This window comes from Phyllobates terribilis, unplaced genomic scaffold (assembly GCF_046119375.1).
Source record: "Phyllobates terribilis strain yellow unplaced genomic scaffold, ASM4611937v1 Scaffold_236__1_contigs__length_3049075, whole genome shotgun sequence".
In the NCBI taxonomy this organism is placed as follows: Eukaryota; Metazoa; Chordata; class Amphibia; order Anura; family Dendrobatidae; genus Phyllobates; species Phyllobates terribilis.
In genome coordinates this window covers 1,708,769-1,727,613 of record NW_027362996.1, presented here as the reverse complement: position 1 = coordinate 1,727,613, position 18,845 = coordinate 1,708,769, and the positions used below count along the sequence as shown (strand labels likewise).

Here is an 18,845-nt window from a genome sequence, read left to right as displayed (position 1 = left end):
AAGAGTCCATCCCAAAATCCGACAAACAAGCAAAATGAACAAAAAACATTGAATTCAATTCTTTCTGATTTTAGAAACTGCATTAAAGAAGGGGTGCACCGGTCCTGGAGATACTGCAATACCAGGTCAATGCGTGGAGTGGACAGAGCAAGCTCTTTTTCCATCTCCCTGTTCTAAAAATCCATTTAATATATGGTCCCCAGATAGGGGACGTATCAGATATTAAACTGATAAGAACAGATACTACACTTGATCTTAGCCAAAAGGCCGAGAAGCGATAACCAGAATTGGTTTCAAACTACGGAGCCACCCAAGGATCCTAAAAAGTCCATTTGTGGAGATGAGCTCCTGGACTCCCGTTAAGAAGACATGTTGTCAACCTCTAGATCCCTTACATGCCTGCACTTTTCGGCTTGCTGCTGCTGCAATCCACGCGTTTTAGATCTGCAAAACTCCACCTCTTTAAACACAGCACCTTCACCCCCTGCTGTTCCCACCCGCCTCAACACCGTTGGAAGGGAGGAGAACCAATTAAGGCGGGGGGTGGGGTGGAACGAGCAGCTGTCTACCCTTAGCAGGAGGGCTCCTGATTACATACCTCTCCTGCTGCTGCTGCTGCTGCTGGCTGTCCAGCAGCAGACTGAAGGTGGCTGCTGCTGTGCACAGGTATATAAAGGCTCAGAGCCTATTATGACATGCGCAGCCAGCGTTCCATTGCCACATTCCATCTACTGCAGGCAGGATACCTGGCTGGCTGAATGTCGCTGAGAAGCTCACAGAGACCGCCATAAGCAACAGTTTAACAGAATGCCACAGACTAATCAACCAAACTTTTTGGGTTGGGTTCTCTTTTATAGTCTGCAGGCATTAAATGAAAGAAGTCAGTGTTCCAGCAGAAGGAGACAACGTTTCAGAAAAGGCATTGTAGCAAACCAAAAAAGAAATTTTAAGCGCAGCAGAGTAACCAGCGCACATACCTGTTAGCTCAGGTGAGTTTAAAAGGCTGCTGTTGATAACAAGGGCATTTGCTAAATAGATGGTGTGTGTGCAACAATATACTGAAAGGTCAATTATATTGTGCAGCTTATCTCACCACCTGTAGTTATTTAGGTGAAAGCTCCAAAATGCTTGCCTAATATGTCTGTTTATCCAAAAGGAAGTAAAAAGGGAGAGCTAGAAAGATAGCATTGCATCACATTACATGGTAATGCAATGCACAGTTGCTGAAGTTGAACCAAAATGAGCTTGTAATCTGGCTTCTGCAACTTTGAACATGAAAAATCCAATGAGGAGAAGAAAAGCAGAGCCAAAGAGTCCATCCCAAAATCCGACAAACAAGCAAAATGAACAAAAAACATTGAATTCAATTCTTTCTGATTTTAGAAACTGCATTAAAGAAGGGGTGCACCGGTCCTGGAGATACTGCAATACCAGGTCAATGCGTGGAGTGGACAGAGCAAGCTCTTTTTCCATCTCCCTGTTCTAAAAATCCATTTAATATATGGTCCCCAGATAGGGGACGTATCAGATATTAAACTGATAAGAACAGATACTACACTTGATCTTAGCCAAAAGGCCGAGAAGCGATAACCAGAATTGGTTTCAAACTACGGAGCCACCCAAGGATCCTAAAAAGTCCATTTGTGGAGATGAGCTCCTGGACTCCCGTTAAGAAGACATGTTGTCAACCTCTAGATCCCTTACATGCCTGCACTTTTCGGCTTGCTGCTGCTGCAATCCACGCGTTTTAGATCTGCATAACTCCACCTCTTTAAACACAGCACCTTCACCCCCTGCTGTTCCCACCCGCCTCAACACCGTTGGAAGGGAGGAGAACCAATTAAGGCGGGGGGTGGGGTGGAACGAGCAGCTGTCTACCCTTAGCAGGAGGGCTCCTGATTACATACCTCTCCTGCTGCTGCTGCTGCTGGCTGTCCAGCAGCAGACTGAAGGTGGCTGCTGCTGTGCACAGGTATATAAAGGCTCAGAGCCTATTATGACACGCGCAGCCAGCGTTCCATTGCCACATTCCATCTACTGCAGGCAGGATACCTGGCTGGCTGAATGTCGCTGAGAAGCTCACAGAGACCGCCATAAGCAACAGTTTAACAGAATGCCACAGACTAATCAACCAAACTTTTTGGGTTGGGTTCTCTTTTATAGTCTGCAGGCATTAAATGAAAGAAGTCAGTGTTCCAGCAGAAGGAGACAACGTTTCAGAAAAGGCATTGTAGCAAACCAAAAAAGAAATTTTAAGCGCAGCAGAGTAACCAGCGCACATACCTGTTAGCTCAGGTGAGTTTAAAAGGCTGCTGTTGATAACAAGGGCATTTGCTAAATAGATGGTGTGTGTGCAACAATATACTGAAAGGTCAATTATATTGTGCAGCTTATCTCACCACCTGTAGTTATTTAGGTGAAAGCTCCAAAATGCTTGCCTAATATGTCTGTTTATCCAAAAGGAAGTAAAAAGGGAGAGCTAGAAAGATAGCATTGCATCACATTACATGGCAATGCAATGCACAGTTGCTGAAGTTGAACCAAAATGAGCTTGTAATCTGGCTTCTGCAACTTTGAACATGAAAAATCCAATGAGGAGAAGAAAAGCAGAGCCAAAGAGTCCATCCCAAAATCCGACAAACAAGCAAAATGAACAAAAAACATTGAATTCAATTCTTTCTGATTTTAGAAACTGCATTAAAGAAGGGGTGCACCGGTCCTGGAGATACTGCAATACCAGGTCAATGCGTGGAGTGGACAGAGCAAGCTCTTTTTCCATCTCCCTGTTCTAAAAATCCATTTAATATATGGTCCCCAGATAGGGGACGTATCAGATATTAAACTGATAAGAACAGATACTACACTTGATCTTAGCCAAAAGGCCGAGAAGCGATAACCAGAATTGGTTTCAAACTACGGAGCCACCCAAGGATCCTAAAAAGTCCATTTGTGGAGATGAGCTCCTGGACTCCCGTTAAGAAGACATGTTGTCAACCTCTAGATCCCTTACATGCCTGCACTTTTCGGCTTGCTGCTGCTGCAATCCACGCGTTTTAGATCTGCATAACTCCACCTCTTTAAACACAGCACCTTCACCCCCTGCTGTTCCCACCCGCCTCAACACCGTTGGAAGGGAGGAGAACCAATTAAGGCGGGGGGTGGGGTGGAACGAGCAGCTGTCTACCCTTAGCAGGAGGGCTCCTGATTACATACCTCTCCTGCTGCTGCTGCTGCTGGCTGTCCAGCAGCAGACTGAAGGTGGCTGCTGCTGTGCACAGGTATATAAAGGCTCAGAGCCTATTATGACACGCGCAGCCAGCGTTCCATTGCCACATTCCATCTACTGCAGGCAGGATACCTGGCTGGCTGAATGTCGCTGAGAAGCTCACAGAGACCGCCATAAGCAACAGTTTAACAGAATGCCACAGACTAATCAACCAAACTTTTTGGGTTGGGTTCTCTTTTATAGTCTGCAGGCATTAAATGAAAGAAGTCAGTGTTCCAGCAGAAGGAGACAACGTTTCAGAAAAGGCATTGTAGCAAACCAAAAAAGAAATTTTAAGCGCAGCAGAGTAACCAGCGCACATACCTGTTAGCTCAGGTGAGTTTAAAAGGCTGCTGTTGATAACAAGGGCATTTGCTAAATAGATGGTGTGTGTGCAACAATATACTGAAAGGTCAATTATATTGTGCAGCTTATCTCACCACCTGTAGTTATTTAGGTGAAAGCTCCAAAATGCTTGCCTAATATGTCTGTTTATCCAAAAGGAAGTAAAAAGGGAGAGCTAGAAAGATAGCATTGCATCACATTACATGGCAATGCAATGCACAGTTGCTGAAGTTGAACCAAAATGAGCTTGTAATCTGGCTTCTGCAACTTTGAACATGAAAAATCCAATGAGGAGAAGAAAAGCAGAGCCAAAGAGTCCATCCCAAAATCCGACAAACAAGCAAAATGAACAAAAAACATTGAATTCAATTCTTTCTGATTTTAGAAACTGCATTAAAGAAGGGGTGCACCGGTCCTGGAGATACTGCAATACCAGGTCAATGCGTGGAGTGGACAGAGCAAGCTCTTTTTCCATCTCCCTGTTCTAAAAATCCATTTAATATATGGTCCCCAGATAGGGGACGTATCAGATATTAAACTGATAAGAACAGATACTACACTTGATCTTAGCCAAAAGGCCGAGAAGCGATAACCAGAATTGGTTTCAAACTACGGAGCCACCCAAGGATCCTAAAAAGTCCATTTGTGGAGATGAGCTCCTGGACTCCCGTTAAGAAGACATGTTGTCAACCTCTAGATCCCTTACATGCCTGCACTTTTCGGCTTGCTGCTGCTGCAATCCACGCGTTTTAGATCTGCATAACTCCACCTCTTTAAACACAGCACCTTCACCCCCTGCTGTTCCCACCCGCCTCAACACCGTTGGAAGGGAGGAGAACCAATTAAGGCGGGGGGTGGGGTGGAACGAGCAGCTGTCTACCCTTAGCAGGAGGGCTCCTGATTACATACCTCTCCTGCTGCTGCTGCTGCTGGCTGTCCAGCAGCAGACTGAAGGTGGCTGCTGCTGTGCACAGGTATATAAAGGCTCAGAGCCTATTATGACACGCGCAGCCAGCGTTCCATTGCCACATTCCATCTACTGCAGGCAGGATACCTGGCTGGCTGAATGTCGCTGAGAAGCTCACAGAGACCGCCATAAGCAACAGTTTAACAGAATGCCACAGACTAATCAACCAAACTTTTTGGGTTGGGTTCTCTTTTATAGTCTGCAGGCATTAAATGAAAGAAGTCAGTGTTCCAGCAGAAGGAGACAACGTTTCAGAAAAGGCATTGTAGCAAACCAAAAAAGAAATTTTAAGCGCAGCAGAGTAACCAGCGCACATACCTGTTAGCTCAGGTGAGTTTAAAAGGCTGCTGTTGATAACAAGGGCATTTGCTAAATAGATGGTGTGTGTGCAACAATATAATGAAAGGTCAATTATATTGTGCAGCTTATCTCACCACCTGTAGTTATTTAGGTGAAAGCTCCAAAATGCTTGCCTAATATGTCTGTTTATCCAAAAGGAAGTAAAAAGGGAGAGCTAGAAAGATAGCATTGCATCACATTACATGGCAATGCAATGCACAGTTGCTGAAGTTGAACCAAAATGAGCTTGTAATCTGGCTTCTGCAACTTTGAACATGAAAAATCCAATGAGGAGAAGAAAAGCAGAGCCAAAGAGTCCATCCCAAAATCCGACAAACAAGCAAAATGAACAAAAAACATTGAATTCAATTCTTTCTGATTTTAGAAACTGCATTAAAGAAGGGGTGCACCGGTCCTGGAGATACTGCAATACCAGGTCAATGCGTGGAGTGGACAGAGCAAGCTCTTTTTCCATCTCCCTGTTCTAAAAATCCATTTAATATATGGTCCCCAGATAGGGGACGTATCAGATATTAAACTGATAAGAACAGATACTACACTTGATCTTAGCCAAAAGGCCGAGAAGCGATAACCAGAATTGGTTTCAAACTACGGAGCCACCCAAGGATCCTAAAAAGTCCATTTGTGGAGATGAGCTCCTGGACTCCCGTTAAGAAGACATGTTGTCAACCTCTAGATCCCTTACATGCCTGCACTTTTCGGCTTGCTGCTGCTGCAATCCACGCGTTTTAGATCTGCATAACTCCACCTCTTTAAACACAGCACCTTCACCCCCTGCTGTTCCCACCCGCCTCAACACCGTTGGAAGGGAGGAGAACCAATTAAGGCGGGGGGTGGGGTGGTACGAGCAGCTGTCTACCCTTAGCAGGAGGGCTCCTGATTACATACCTCTCCTGCTGCTGCTGCTGCTGGCTGTCCAGCAGCAGACTGAAGGTGGCTGCTGCTGTGCACAGGTATATAAAGGCTCAGAGCCTATTATGACACGCGCAGCCAGCGTTCCATTGCCATATTCCATCTACTGCAGGCAGGATACCTGGCTGGCTGAATGTCGCTGAGAAGCTCACAGAGACCGCCATAAGCAACAGTTTAACAGAATGCCACAGACTAATCAACCAAACTTTTTGGGTTGGGTTCTCTTTTATAGTCTGCAGGCATTAAATGAAAGAAGTCAGTGTTCCAGCAGAAGGAGACAACGTTTCAGAAAAGGCATTATAGCAAACCAAAAAAGAAATTTTAAGCGCAGCAGAGTAACCAGCGCACATACCTGTTAGCTCAGGTGAGTTTAAAAGGCTGCTGTTGATAACAAGGGCATTTGCTAAATAGATGGTGTGTGTGCAACAATATACTGAAAGGTCAATTATATTGTGCAGCTTATCTCACCACCTGTAGTTATTTAGGTGAAAGCTCCAAAATGCTTGCCTAATATGTCTGTTTATCCAAAAGGAAGTAAAAAGGGAGAGCTAGAAAGATAGCATTGCATCACATTACATGGCAATGCAATGCACAGTTGCTGAAGTTGAACCAAAATGAGCTTGTAATCTGGCTTCTGCAACTTTGAACATGAAAAATCCAATGAGGAGAAGAAAAGCAGAGCCAAAGAGTCCATCCCAAAATCCGACAAACAAGCAAAATGAACAAAAAACATTGAATTCAATTCTTTCTGATTTTAGAAACTGCATTAAAGAAGGGGTGCACCGGTCCTGGAGATACTGCAATACCAGGTCAATGCGTGGAGTGGACAGAGCAAGCTCTTTTTCCATCTCCCTGTTCTAAAAATCCATTTAATATATGGTCCCCAGATAGGGGACGTATCAGATATTAAACTGATAAGAACAGATACTACACTTGATCTTAGCCAAAAGGCCGAGAAGCGATAACCAGAATTGGTTTCAAACTACGGAGCCACCCAAGGATCCTAAAAAGTCCATTTGTGGAGATGAGCTCCTGGACTCCCGTTAAGAAGACATGTTGTCAACCTCTAGATCCCTTACATGCCTGCACTTTTCGGCTTGCTGCTGCTGCAATCCACGCGTTTTAGATCTGCATAACTCCACCTCTTTAAACACAGCACCTTCACCCCCTGCTGTTCCCACCCGCCTCAACACCGTTGGAAGGGAGGAGAACCAATTAAGGCGGGGGGTGGGGTGGAACGAGCAGCTGTCTACCCTTAGCAGGAGGGCTCCTGATTACATACCTCTCCTGCTGCTGCTGCTGCTGGCTGTCCAGCAGCAGACTGAAGGTGGCTGCTGCTGTGCACAGGTATATAAAGGCTCAGAGCCTATTATGACACGCGCAGCCAGCGTTCCATTGCCACATTCCATCTACTGCAGGCAGGATACCTGGCTGGCTGAATGTCGCTGAGAAGCTCACAGAGACCGCCATAAGCAACAGTTTAACAGAATGCCACAGACTAATCAACCAAACTTTTTGGGTTGGGTTCTCTTTTATAGTCTGCAGGCATTAAATGAAAGAAGTCAGTGTTCCAGCAGAAGGAGACAACGTTTCAGAAAAGGCATTATAGCAAACCAAAAAAGAAATTTTAAGCGCAGCAGAGTAACCAGCGCACATACCTGTTAGCTCAGGTGAGTTTAAAAGGCTGCTGTTGATAACAAGGGCATTTGCTAAATAGATGGTGTGTGTGCAACAATATACTGAAAGGTCAATTATATTGTGCAGCTTATCTCACCACCTGTAGTTATTTAGGTGAAAGCTCCAAAATGCTTGCCTAATATGTCTGTTTATCCAAAAGGAAGTAAAAAGGGAGAGCTAGAAAGATAGCATTGCATCACATTACATGGCAATGCAATGCACAGTTGCTGAAGTTGAACCAAAATGAGCTTGTAATCTGGCTTCTGCAACTTTGAACATGAAAAATCCAATGAGGAGAAGAAAAGCAGAGCCAAAGAGTCCATCCCAAAATCCGACAAACAAGCAAAATGAACAAAAAACATTGAATTCAATTCTTTCTGATTTTAGAAACTGCATTAAAGAAGGGGTGCACCGGTCCTGGAGATACTGCAATACCAGGTCAATGCGTGGAGTGGACAGAGCAAGCTCTTTTTCCATCTCCCTGTTCTAAAAATCCATTTAATATATGGTCCCCAGATAGGGGACGTATCAGATATTAAACTGATAAGAACAGATACTACACTTGATCTTAGCCAAAAGGCCGAGAAGCGATAACCAGAATTGGTTTCAAACTACGGAGCCACCCAAGGATCCTAAAAAGTCCATTTGTGGAGATGAGCTCCTGGACTCCCGTTAAGAAGACATGTTGTCAACCTCTAGATCCCTTACATGCCTGCACTTTTCGGCTTGCTGCTGCTGCAATCCACGCGTTTTAGATCTGCATAACTCCACCTCTTTAAACACAGCACCTTCACCCCCTGCTGTTCCCACCCGCCTCAACACCGTTGGAAGGGAGGAGAACCAATTAAGGCGGGGGGTGGGGTGGAACGAGCAGCTGTCTACCCTTAGCAGGAGGGCTCCTGATTACATACCTCTCCTGCTGCTGCTGCTGCTGGCTGTCCAGCAGCAGACTGAAGGTGGCTGCTGCTGTGCACAGGTATATAAAGGCTCAGAGCCTATTATGACACGCGCAGCCAGCGTTCCATTGCCACATTCCATCTACTGCAGGCAGGATACCTGGCTGGCTGAATGTCGCTGAGAAGCTCACAGAGACCGCCATAAGCAACAGTTTAACAGAATGCCACAGACTAATCAACCAAACTTTTTGGGTTGGGTTCTCTTTTATAGTCTGCAGGCATTAAATGAAAGAAGTCAGTGTTCCAGCAGAAGGAGACAACGTTTCAGAAAAGGCATTGTAGCAAACCAAAAAAGAAATTTTAAGCGCAGCAGAGTAACCAGCGCACATACCTGTTAGCTCAGGTGAGTTTAAAAGGCTGCTGTTGATAACAAGGGCATTTGCTAAATAGATGGTGTGTGTGCAACAATATACTGAAAGGTCAATTATATTGTGCAGCTTATCTCACCACCTGTAGTTATTTAGGTGAAAGCTCCAAAATGCTTGCCTAATATGTCTGTTTATCCAAAAGGAAGTAAAAAGGGAGAGCTAGAAAGATAGCATTGCATCACATTACATGGCAATGCAATGCACAGTTGCTGAAGTTGAACCAAAATGAGCTTGTAATCTGGCTTCTGCAACTTTGAACATGAAAAATCCAATGGGGAGAAGAAAAGCAGAGCCAAAGAGTCCATCCCAAAATCCGACAAACAAGCAAAATGAACACAAAACATTGAATTCAATTCTTTCTGATTTTAGAAACTGCATTAAAGAAGGGGTGCACCGGTCCTGGAGATACTGCAATACCAGGTCAATGCGTGGAGTGGACAGAGCAAGCTCTTTTTCCATCTCCCTGTTCTAAAAATCCATTTAATATATGGTCCCCAGATAGGGGACGTATCAGATATTAAACTGATAAGAACAGATTTTTTTGATTGAAGCTGCATCCAAGGCACTGAAAAATGTGACCGAAGTCACACCAAAACAGCGCACGAGGCGAGGATTCATGTGGACCCTTCCCGGAGGAGAGGGTCCCCAATAAACCATCCCCATCCCTCCGAGCCAGAAGGCCACAGCGAGGGTCAGGGATCTCCGATGCTCTCCCTAGCCGAAGCCGGAGAAGAGCCGTTTTCGTGCTCCCAGCTTCCATCTAGGCTGCCACCCTAGTGGAGCTGGAGCCTGTGTTGGTTTCTCAGCCCAAAGCTGACCGGACCTCCGACCGGGTTTATAAAAATTCCCCTTCCTAGCCCGGAGGCCAGGAATAGGGGGGGTTGCTCAGAAAGTATGATTGGCAAAGGTGCGGCGTGCTACGAAGCCAAGTCTTTCTGGGGTTCCCAGTCCCAGTAAGCTTGGACTCCCACCAGGGCGCCTACTCCTGGGGCACATTGCTCCAAAGCCCTCACACTTACCCAGCCTAGTGACTTCGATCCTGGAGGGCCATGTTTTCCATCAGATAACTCTATGAGCCACCTGGCGTACTAACAAGTGCACCAAACCAGTGTGTAATATGCATCAATTTACTAGGGCAGCCCAAGGACAAAACTGCCTTTTCAAAAGATACTACACTTGATCTTAGCCAAAAGGCCGAGAAGCGATAACCAGAATTGGTTTCCGACTACGGTGCCACCCAAGGATTCTGAAAAGTCCATTTGTGGAGATGGCCACCTGGACTCCCGTTAAGAAGACATGCTGTCAACCTCTAGATCCCTCACATGCCTGCACTTTTCGGCTTGCTGCTGCTGCAATCCACGCGTTTTAGATCTGCATAACTCCACCTCTTTTAGCACAGTACCCTCAACCCCCGGCTGTTCCCACCCGCCTCAACACCGTTGGAAGGGAGGAGAACCAATTAAGGCGGGGGGGGGGGGTGGAACGAGCAGCTGTCTACCCTTAGCAGGAGGGCTCCTGATTACATACCTCTCCTGCTGCTGCTGCTGCTGGCTGTCCAGCAGCAGACTGAAGGTGGCTGCTGCTATGCACAGGTATATAAAGGCTCAGAGCCTATTATGACACGCGCAGCCAGCGTTCCATTGCCACATTCCATCTACTGCAGGCAGGATACCTGGCTGGCTGAATGTCGCTGAGAAGCTCACAGAGACCGCCATAAGCAACAGTTTAACAGAATGCCACAGACTAATCAACCAAACTTTTTGGGTTGGGTTCTCTTTTATAGTCTGCAGGCATTAAATGAAAGAAGTCAGTGTTCCAGCAGAAGGAGACAACGTTTCAGAAAAGGCATTGTAGCAAACCAAAAAAGAAATTTTAAGCGCAGCAGAGTAACCAGCGCACATACCTGTTAGCTCAGGTGAGTTTAAAAGGCTGCTGTTGATAACAAGGGCATTTGCTAAATAGATGGTGTGTGTGCAACAATATACTGAAAGGTCAATTATATTGTGCAGCTTATCTCACCACCTGTAGTTATTTAGGTGAAAGCTCCAAAATGCTTGCCTAATATGTCTGTTTATCCAAAAGGAAGTAAAAAGGGAGAGCTAGAAAGATAGCATTGCATCACATTACATGGCAATGCAATGCACAGTTGCTGAAGTTGAACCAAAATGAGCTTGTAATCTGGCTTCTGCAACTTTGAACATGAAAAATCCAATGAGGAGAAGAAAAGCAGAGCCAAAGAGTCCATCCCAAAATCCGACAAACAAGCAAAATGAACAAAAAACATTGAATTCAATTCTTTCTGATTTTAGAAACTGCATTAAAGAAGGGGTGCACCGGTCCTGGAGATACTGCAATACCAGGTCAATGCGTGGAGTGGACAGAGCAAGCTCTTTTTCCATCTCCCTGTTCTAAAAATCCATTTAGTATATGGTCCCCAGATAGGGGACGTATCAGATATTAAACTGATAAGAACAGATTTTTTTTTTTTTTTCGAAAGCCCGAATTCGTGTACAAAACCCGAGTGCGCTTAAAAAAGTGACAAGTGCCACAAAAAAAGTGCACTAGGATGCTGGTCTTCTTGAAACCCTCTCCAAAAGGAGAAGAGTCCCCCAAACCATTCCCCGTCCCTCCGAGCCAGAAGGCCACAGCGAGGAACAGGGAGAAATAGCCACCTCCAGCCGGAGCCAGAGGCGACCCAATCTTACCCCCAGCACCTGCCCGAGTTCTCACCCGAGCAAGGCACTGGGAGCCAAAGACTGTGCTCCCCTCCCGGAAGAGGGGAGCCAACAACGCTCTCCTCCAGAAAGAGGAGAGCCAGGGGGGTTCAGGGGGGAGCGGAACCTGATGGCCACACACTCCCCCCCTAGACCTGCCAAGAGAGGAACCCGTAAGGGAACCGCATCCCGACAAAATCCTAGTAAGGACTTGGACACACGTGAAAAAGTGGACACACAGTGACAAAAAAATTAAATAAATAGTGAAGGTTTCACAGTATAATACTGCCCGGACCTTCGACCGGGAATTGAAAAATTCCCCATCCTAAGGCCAGAAGGCCCGGAATAAGGGTGTGTGTGAAGAAAGAAATATTGAAGTGCTAGTGCAAATGTGCCATAAACTCAAGTGGGGTTCCCAATCCCAGTGAGTTGAGGCACCCCAGGGTCACCACTCCTGGGGCACTTCACACTTCGGGCTTTCGATCTTCCCCGGCCCAATGGCGTCGATCCTGGGGGGCCATGCTTTCCACCAGATGACTATATTAGCCACCTGGCGTACTAACAAGCGCCTAAACCCCAGTGTGCATAATGTATCAATCTACTAGGGCGGCCAACATCCAAAACCGCCTTTTCGAAAAATACTACACTTGATCTTAGCCAAAAGGCCGAGAAGCGATAACCAGAATTGGTTTCAAACTACGGAGCCACCCAAGGATCCTAAAAAGTCCATTTGTGGAGATGAGCTCCTGGACTCCCGTTAAGAAGACATGTTGTCAACCTCTAGATCCCTTACATGCCTGCACTTTTCGGCTTGCTGCTGCTGCAATCCACGCGTTTTAGATCTGCATAACTCCACCTCTTTAAACACAGCACCTTCACCCCCTGCTGTTCCCACCCGCCTCAACACCGTTGGAAGGGAGGAGAACCAATTAAGGCGGGGGGTGGGGTGGAACGAGCAGCTGTCTACCCTTAGCAGGAGGGCTCCTGATTACATACCTCTCCTGCTGCTGCTGCTGGCTGTCCAGCAGCAGACTGAAGGTGGCTGCTGCTGTGCACAGGTATATAAAGGCTCAGAGCCTATTATGACACGCGCAGCCAGCGTTCCATTGCCACATTCCATCTACTGCAGGCAGGATACCTGGCTGGCTGAATGTCGCTGAGAAGCTCACAGAGACCGCCATAAGCAACAGTTTAACAGAATGCCACAGACTAATCAACCAAACTTTTTGGGTTGGGTTCTCTTTTATAGTCTGCAGGCATTAAATGAAAGAAGTCAGTGTTCCAGCAGAAGGAGACAACGTTTCAGAAAAGGCATTGTAGCAAACCAAAAAAGAAATTTTAAGCGCAGCAGAGTAACCAGCGCACATACCTGTTAGCTCAGGTGAGTTTAAAAGGCTGCTGTTGATAACAAGGGCATTTGCTAAATAGATGGTGTGTGTGCAACAATATACTGAAAGGTCAATTATATTGTGCAGCTTATCTCACCACCTGTAGTTATTTAGGTGAAAGCTCCAAAATGCTTGCCTAATATGTCTGTTTATCCAAAAGGAAGTAAAAAGGGAGAGCTAGAAAGATAGCATTGCATCACATTACATGGCAATGCAATGCACAGTTGCTGAAGTTGAACCAAAATGAGCTTGTAATCTGGCTTCTGCAACTTTGAACATGAAAAATCCAATGAGGAGAAGAAAAGCAGAGCCAAAGAGTCCATCCCAAAATCCGACAAACAAGCAAAATGAACAAAAAACATTGAATTCAATTCTTTCTGATTTTAGAAACTGCATTAAAGAAGGGGTACACCGGACCTGGAGATACTTCAATACCAGGTCAATGCGTGGAGTGGACAGAGCAAGCTCTTTTTCCATCTCCCTGTTCTAAAAATCCATTTAATATATGGTCCCCAGATAGGGGACGTATCAGATATTAAACTGATAAGAACAGATACTACACTTGATCTTAGCCAAAAGGCCGAGAAGCGATAACCAGAATTGGTTTCAAACTACGGAGCCACCCAAGGATCCTAAAAAGTCCATTTGTGGAGATGAGCTCCTGGACTCCCGTTAAGAAGACATGTTGTCAACCTCTAGATCCCTTACATGCCTGCACTTTTCGGCTTGCTGCTGCTGCAATCCACGCGTTTTAGATCTGCATAACTCCACCTCTTTAAACACAGCACCTTCACCCCCTGCTGTTCCCACCCGCCTCAACACCGTTGGAAGGGAGGAGAACCAATTAAGGCGGGGGGTGGGGTGGAACGAGCAGCTGTCTACCCTTAGCAGGAGGGCTCCTGATTACATACCTCTCCTGCTGCTGCTGCTGCTGGCTGTCCAGCAGCAGACTGAAGGTGGCTGCTGCTGTGCACAGGTATATAAAGGCTCAGAGCCTATTATGACACGCGCAGCCAGCGTTCCATTGCCACATTCCATCTACTGCAGGCAGGATACCTGGCTGGCTGAATGTCGCTGAGAAGCTCACAGAGACCGCCATAAGCAACAGTTTAACAGAATGCCACAGACTAATCAACCAAACTTTTTGGGTTGGGTTCTCTTTTATAGTCTGCAGGCATTAAATGAAAGAAGTCAGTGTTCCAGCAGAAGGAGACAACGTTTCAGAAAAGGCATTGTAGCAAACCAAAAAAGAAATTTTAAGCGCAGCAGAGTAACCAGCGCACATACCTGTTAGCTCAGGTGAGTTTAAAAGGCTGCTGTTGATAACAAGGGCATTTGCTAAATAGATGGTGTGTGTGCAACAATATACTGAAAGGTCAATTATATTGTGCAGCTTATCTCACCACCTGTAGTTATTTAGGTGAAAGCTCCAAAATGCTTGCCTAATATGTCTGTTTATCCAAAAGGAAGTAAAAAGGGAGAGCTAGAAAGATAGCATTGCATCACATTACATGGCAATGCAATGCACAGTTGCTGAAGTTGAACCAAAATGAGCTTGTAATCTGGCTTCTGCAACTTTGAACATGAAAAATCCAATGAGGAGAAGAAAAGCAGAGCCAAAGAGTCCATCCCAAAATCCGACAAACAAGCAAAATGAACAAAAAACATTGAATTCAATTCTTTCTGATTTTAGAAACTGCATTAAAGAAGGGGTGCACCGGTCCTGGAGATACTTCAATACCAGGTCAATGCGTGGAGTGGACAGAGCAAGCTCTTTTTCCATCTCCCTGTTCTAAAAATCCATTTAATATATGGTCCCCAGATAGGGGACGTATCAGATATTAAACTGATAAGAACAGATACTACACTTGATCTTAGCCAAAAGGCCGAGAAGCGATAACCAGAATTGGTTTCAAACTACGGAGCCACCCAAGGATCCTAAAAAGTCCATTTGTGGAGATGAGCTCCTGGACTCCCGTTAAGAAGACATGTTGTCAACCTCTAGATCCCTTACATGCCTGCACTTTTCGGCTTGCTGCTGCTGCAATCCACGCGTTTTAGATCTGCATAACTCCACCTCTTTAAACACAGCACCTTCACCCCCTGCTGTTCCCACCCGCCTCAACACCGTTGGAAGGGAGGAGAACCAAATAAGGCGGGGGGTGGGGTGGAACGAGCAGCTGTCTACCCTTAGCAGGAGGGCTCCTGATTACATACCTCTCCTGCTGCTGCTGCTGCTGGCTGTCCAGCAGCAGACTGAAGGTGGCTGCTGCTGTGCACAGGTATATAAAGGCTCAGAGCCTATTATGACACGCGCAGCCAGCGTTCCATTGCCACATTCCATCTACTGCAGGCAGGATACCTGGCTGGCTGAATGTCGCTGAGAAGCTCACAGAGACCGCCATAAGCAACAGTTTAACAGAATGCCACAGACTAATCAACCAAACTTTTTGGGTTGGGTTCTCTTTTATAGTCTGCAGGCATTAAATGAAAGAAGTCAGTGTTCCAGCAGAAGGAGACAACGTTTCAGAAAAGGCATTGTAGCAAACCAAAAAAGAAATTTTAAGCGCAGCAGAGTAACCAGCGCACATACCTGTTAGCTCAGGTGAGTTTAAAAGGCTGCTGTTGATAACAAGGGCATTTGCTAAATAGATGGTGTGTGTGCAACAATATACTGAAAGGTCAATTATATTGTGCAGCTTATCTCACCACCTGTAGTTATTTAGGTGAAAGCTCCAAAATGCTTGCCTAATATGTCTGTTTATCCAAAAGGAAGTAAAAAGGGAGAGCTAGAAAGATAGCATTGCATCACATTACATGGCAATGCAATGCACAGTTGCTGAAGTTGAACCAAAATGAGCTTGTAATCTGGCTTCTGCAACTTTGAACATGAAAAATCCAATGAGGAGAAGAAAAGCAGAGCCAAAGAGTCCATCCCAAAATCCGACAAACAAGCAAAATGAACAAAAAACATTGAATTCAATTCTTTCTGATTTTAGAAACTGCATTAAAGAAGGGGTGCACCGGTCCTGGAGATACTGCAATACCAGGTCAATGCGTGGAGTGGACAGAGCAAGCTCTTTTTCCATCTCCCTGTTCTAAAAATCCATTTAATATATGGTCCCCAGATAGGGGACGTATCAGATATTAAACTGATAAGAACAGATTTTTTTTTTTTTTTTTTTGAAAGCCCGAAATCGTGTACAAAACCCGAGTGCGCTTAAAAAAGTGACAAGTGCCACAAAAAAAGTGCACTAGGATGCTGGTCTTCTTGAAACCCTCTCCAAAAGAAGAAGGGTCCCCCAAACCATTCCCCGTCCCTCCGAGCCAAAAGGCCACAGCGAGGAACAGGGACAAAAAGCCACCTCCAGCCGAAGCCAGGGGCGACCCAATCTTACCCCCAGCACCTGCCCGAGTTCTCACCCGAGCAAGGCACTGGGAGCCAAAGACTGTGCTCCCCTCCCGGAAGAGGGGAGCCAACAACGCTCTCCTCCCGAAAGAGGAGAGCCAGGGGGGTTCAGGGGGGAGCGGAACCTGATGGCCACACACTCCCCCCCTAGACCTGCCAAGAGAGGAACCCGTAAGGGAACCGCATCCCGACAAAATCCTAGTAGGACGTGACACACGTGAATAAGTGGACACACAGTGACAAAGAAATTAAATAAATAGTGAAGGTTTCACAGTATAATACTGCCCGGACCTTCGACCGGGAATTGAAAAATTCCCCATCCTAAGGCCAGAAGGCCCGGAATAAGGGTGTGTGCGAAGAAAGAAAATTTGAAGTGCTTGTGCAAATGTGCCATAAACTCAAGTGGGGTTCCCAATCCCAGTGAGTTAAGGCACCCCAGGGTCACCACTCCTGGGGCACTTCACACTTCGGGCTTTCGATCTTCCCCGGCCCAATGGCGTCGATCCTGGGGGGCCATGCTTTCCACCATATGACTATATTAGCCACCTGGCGTACTAACAAGCGCCTAAATCCCAGTGTGCATAATGTATCAATCTACTAGGGCGGCCAACATCCAAAACCGCCTTTTCGAAAGATACTACACTTGATCTTAGCCAAAAGGCCGAGAAGCGATAACCAGAATTGGTTTCAAACTACGGAGCCACCCAAGGATCCTAAAAAGTCCATTTGTGGAGATGAGCTCCTGGACTCCCGTTAAGAAGACATGTTGTCAACCTCTAGATCCCTTACATGCCTGCACTTTTCGGCTTGCTGCTGCTGCAATCCACGCGTTTTAGATCTGCATAACTCCACCTCTTTAAACACAGCACCTTCACCCCCTGCTGTTCCCACCCGCCTCAACACCGTTGGAAGGGAGGAGAACCAATTAAGGCGGGGGGTGGGGTGGAACGAGCAGCTGTCTACCCTTAGCAGGAGGGCTCCTGATTACATACCTCTCCTGCTGCTGCTGCTGCTGGCTGTCCAGCAGCAGACTGAAGGTGGCTGCTGCTGTGCACAGGTATATAAAGGCTCAGAGCCTATTATGACACGCGCAGCCAGCGTTCCATTGCCACATTCCATCTACTGCAGGCAGGATACCTGGCTGGCTGAATGTCGCTGAGAAGCTCACAGAGACCGCCATAAGCAACAGTTTAACAGAATGCCACAGACTAATCAACCAAACTTTTTGGGTTGGGTTCTCTTTTATAGTCTGCAGGCATTAAATGAAAGAAGTCAGTGTTCCAGCAGAAGGAGACAACGTTTCAGAAAAGGCATTGTAGCAAACCAAAAAAGAAATTTTAAGCGCAGCAGAGTAACCAGCGCACATACCTGTTAGCTCAGGTGAGTTTAAAAGGCTGCTGTTGATAACAAGGGCATTTGCTAAATAGATGGTGTGTGTGCAACAATATACTGAAAGGTCAATTATATTGTGCAGCTTATCTCACCACCTGTAGTTATTTAGGTGAAAGCTCCAAAATGCTTGCCTAATATGTCTGTTTATCCAAAAGGAAGTAAAAAGGGAGAGCTAGAAAGATAGCATTGCATCACATTACATGGCAATGCAATGCACAGTTGCTGAAGTTGAACCAAAATGAGCTTGTAATCTGGCTTCTGCAACTTTGAACATGAAAAATCCAATGAGGAGAAGAAAAGCAGAGCCAAAGAGTCCATCCCAAAATCCGACAAACAAGCAAAATGAACAAAAAACATTGAATTCAATTCTTTCTGATTTTAGAAACTGCATTAAAGAAGGGGTGCACCGGTCCTGGAGATACTGCAATACCAGGTCAATGCGTGGAGTGGACAGAGCAAGCTCTTTTTCCATCTCCCTGTTCTAAAAATCCATTTAATATATGGTCCCCAGATAGGGGACGTATCAGATATTAAACTGATAAGAACAGATACTACACTTGATCTTAGCCAAAAGGCCGAGAAGCGATAACCAGAATTGGTTTCAAACTACGGAGCCACCCAAGGATCCTAAAAAGTCCATTTGTGGAGATGAGCTCCTGGACTCCCGTTAAGAAGACATGTTGTCAACCTCTAGATCCCTTACATGCCTGCACTTTTCGGCTTGCTGCTGCTGCAATCCACGCGTTTTAGATCTGCATAACTCCACCTCTTTAAACACAGCACCTTCACCCCCTGCTGTTCCCACCCGCCTCAACACCGTTGGAAGGGAGGAGAACCAATTAAGGCGGGGGGTGGGGTGGAACGAGCAGCTGTCTACCCTTAGCAGGAGGGCTCCTGATTACATACCTCTCCTGCTGCTGCTGCTGCTGGCTGTCCAGCAGCAGACTGAAGGTGGCTGCTGCTGTGCACAGGTATATAAAGGCTCAGAGCCTATTATGACACGCGCAGCCAGCGTTCCATTGCCACATTCCATCTACTGCAGGCAGGATACCTGGCTGGCTGAATGTCGCTGAGAAGCTCACAGAGACCGCC

General features: G+C 46.1%; 13 non-coding genes and 2 pseudogenes across 13 annotated transcripts; all 15 read right to left on the bottom strand.

The window, feature by feature from the left end:
- Positions 1 to 88: 88 nt before the first annotated feature.
- LOC141215627 (U2 spliceosomal RNA) lies at positions 89 to 279 on the bottom strand. Its single transcript, XR_012284687.1, has one exon. It is a non-coding gene; the product is annotated as a U2 spliceosomal RNA (small nuclear RNA).
- Positions 280 to 1,397: 1,118 nt separating this feature from the next.
- LOC141215626 (U2 spliceosomal RNA) lies at positions 1,398 to 1,588 on the bottom strand. Its single transcript, XR_012284686.1, has one exon. It is a non-coding gene; the product is annotated as a U2 spliceosomal RNA (small nuclear RNA).
- A 1,115-nt stretch (positions 1,589 to 2,703) lies between these two features.
- LOC141215625 (U2 spliceosomal RNA) lies at positions 2,704 to 2,894 on the bottom strand. Its single transcript, XR_012284685.1, has one exon. It is a non-coding gene; the product is annotated as a U2 spliceosomal RNA (small nuclear RNA).
- A 1,115-nt stretch (positions 2,895 to 4,009) lies between these two features.
- LOC141215624 (U2 spliceosomal RNA) lies at positions 4,010 to 4,200 on the bottom strand. Its single transcript, XR_012284684.1, has one exon. It is a non-coding gene; the product is annotated as a U2 spliceosomal RNA (small nuclear RNA).
- A 1,115-nt stretch (positions 4,201 to 5,315) lies between these two features.
- On the bottom strand, positions 5,316 to 5,506 carry LOC141215623 (U2 spliceosomal RNA). Its single transcript, XR_012284683.1, has one exon. It is a non-coding gene; the product is annotated as a U2 spliceosomal RNA (small nuclear RNA).
- A 1,115-nt stretch (positions 5,507 to 6,621) lies between these two features.
- On the bottom strand, positions 6,622 to 6,812 carry LOC141215622 (U2 spliceosomal RNA). The gene has a single exon (XR_012284682.1). It is a non-coding gene; the product is annotated as a U2 spliceosomal RNA (small nuclear RNA).
- A 1,115-nt stretch (positions 6,813 to 7,927) lies between these two features.
- Positions 7,928 to 8,118, bottom strand: LOC141215620 (U2 spliceosomal RNA). Its single transcript, XR_012284680.1, has one exon. It is a non-coding gene; the product is annotated as a U2 spliceosomal RNA (small nuclear RNA).
- A 1,115-nt stretch (positions 8,119 to 9,233) lies between these two features.
- On the bottom strand, positions 9,234 to 9,416 carry LOC141216722 (U2 spliceosomal RNA). Its single transcript, XR_012285744.1, has one exon. It is a non-coding gene; the product is annotated as a U2 spliceosomal RNA (small nuclear RNA).
- A 524-nt stretch (positions 9,417 to 9,940) lies between these two features.
- On the bottom strand, positions 9,941 to 10,056 carry LOC141216910 (U2 spliceosomal RNA; annotated as a pseudogene).
- Positions 10,057 to 11,173: 1,117 nt separating this feature from the next.
- On the bottom strand, positions 11,174 to 11,358 carry LOC141216864 (U2 spliceosomal RNA). Its single transcript, XR_012285845.1, has one exon. It is a non-coding gene; the product is annotated as a U2 spliceosomal RNA (small nuclear RNA).
- A 1,995-nt stretch (positions 11,359 to 13,353) lies between these two features.
- Positions 13,354 to 13,544, bottom strand: LOC141216607 (U2 spliceosomal RNA). Its single transcript, XR_012285634.1, has one exon. It is a non-coding gene; the product is annotated as a U2 spliceosomal RNA (small nuclear RNA).
- A 1,115-nt stretch (positions 13,545 to 14,659) lies between these two features.
- LOC141216507 (U2 spliceosomal RNA) lies at positions 14,660 to 14,850 on the bottom strand. Its single transcript, XR_012285537.1, has one exon. It is a non-coding gene; the product is annotated as a U2 spliceosomal RNA (small nuclear RNA).
- A 1,115-nt stretch (positions 14,851 to 15,965) lies between these two features.
- Positions 15,966 to 16,155, bottom strand: LOC141216799 (U2 spliceosomal RNA). Its single transcript, XR_012285804.1, has one exon. It is a non-coding gene; the product is annotated as a U2 spliceosomal RNA (small nuclear RNA).
- A 787-nt stretch (positions 16,156 to 16,942) lies between these two features.
- On the bottom strand, positions 16,943 to 17,034 carry LOC141216940 (U2 spliceosomal RNA; annotated as a pseudogene).
- A 1,115-nt stretch (positions 17,035 to 18,149) lies between these two features.
- Positions 18,150 to 18,340, bottom strand: LOC141215619 (U2 spliceosomal RNA). Its single transcript, XR_012284679.1, has one exon. It is a non-coding gene; the product is annotated as a U2 spliceosomal RNA (small nuclear RNA).
- Between the last annotated feature and the right edge of the window lie 505 nt (positions 18,341 to 18,845).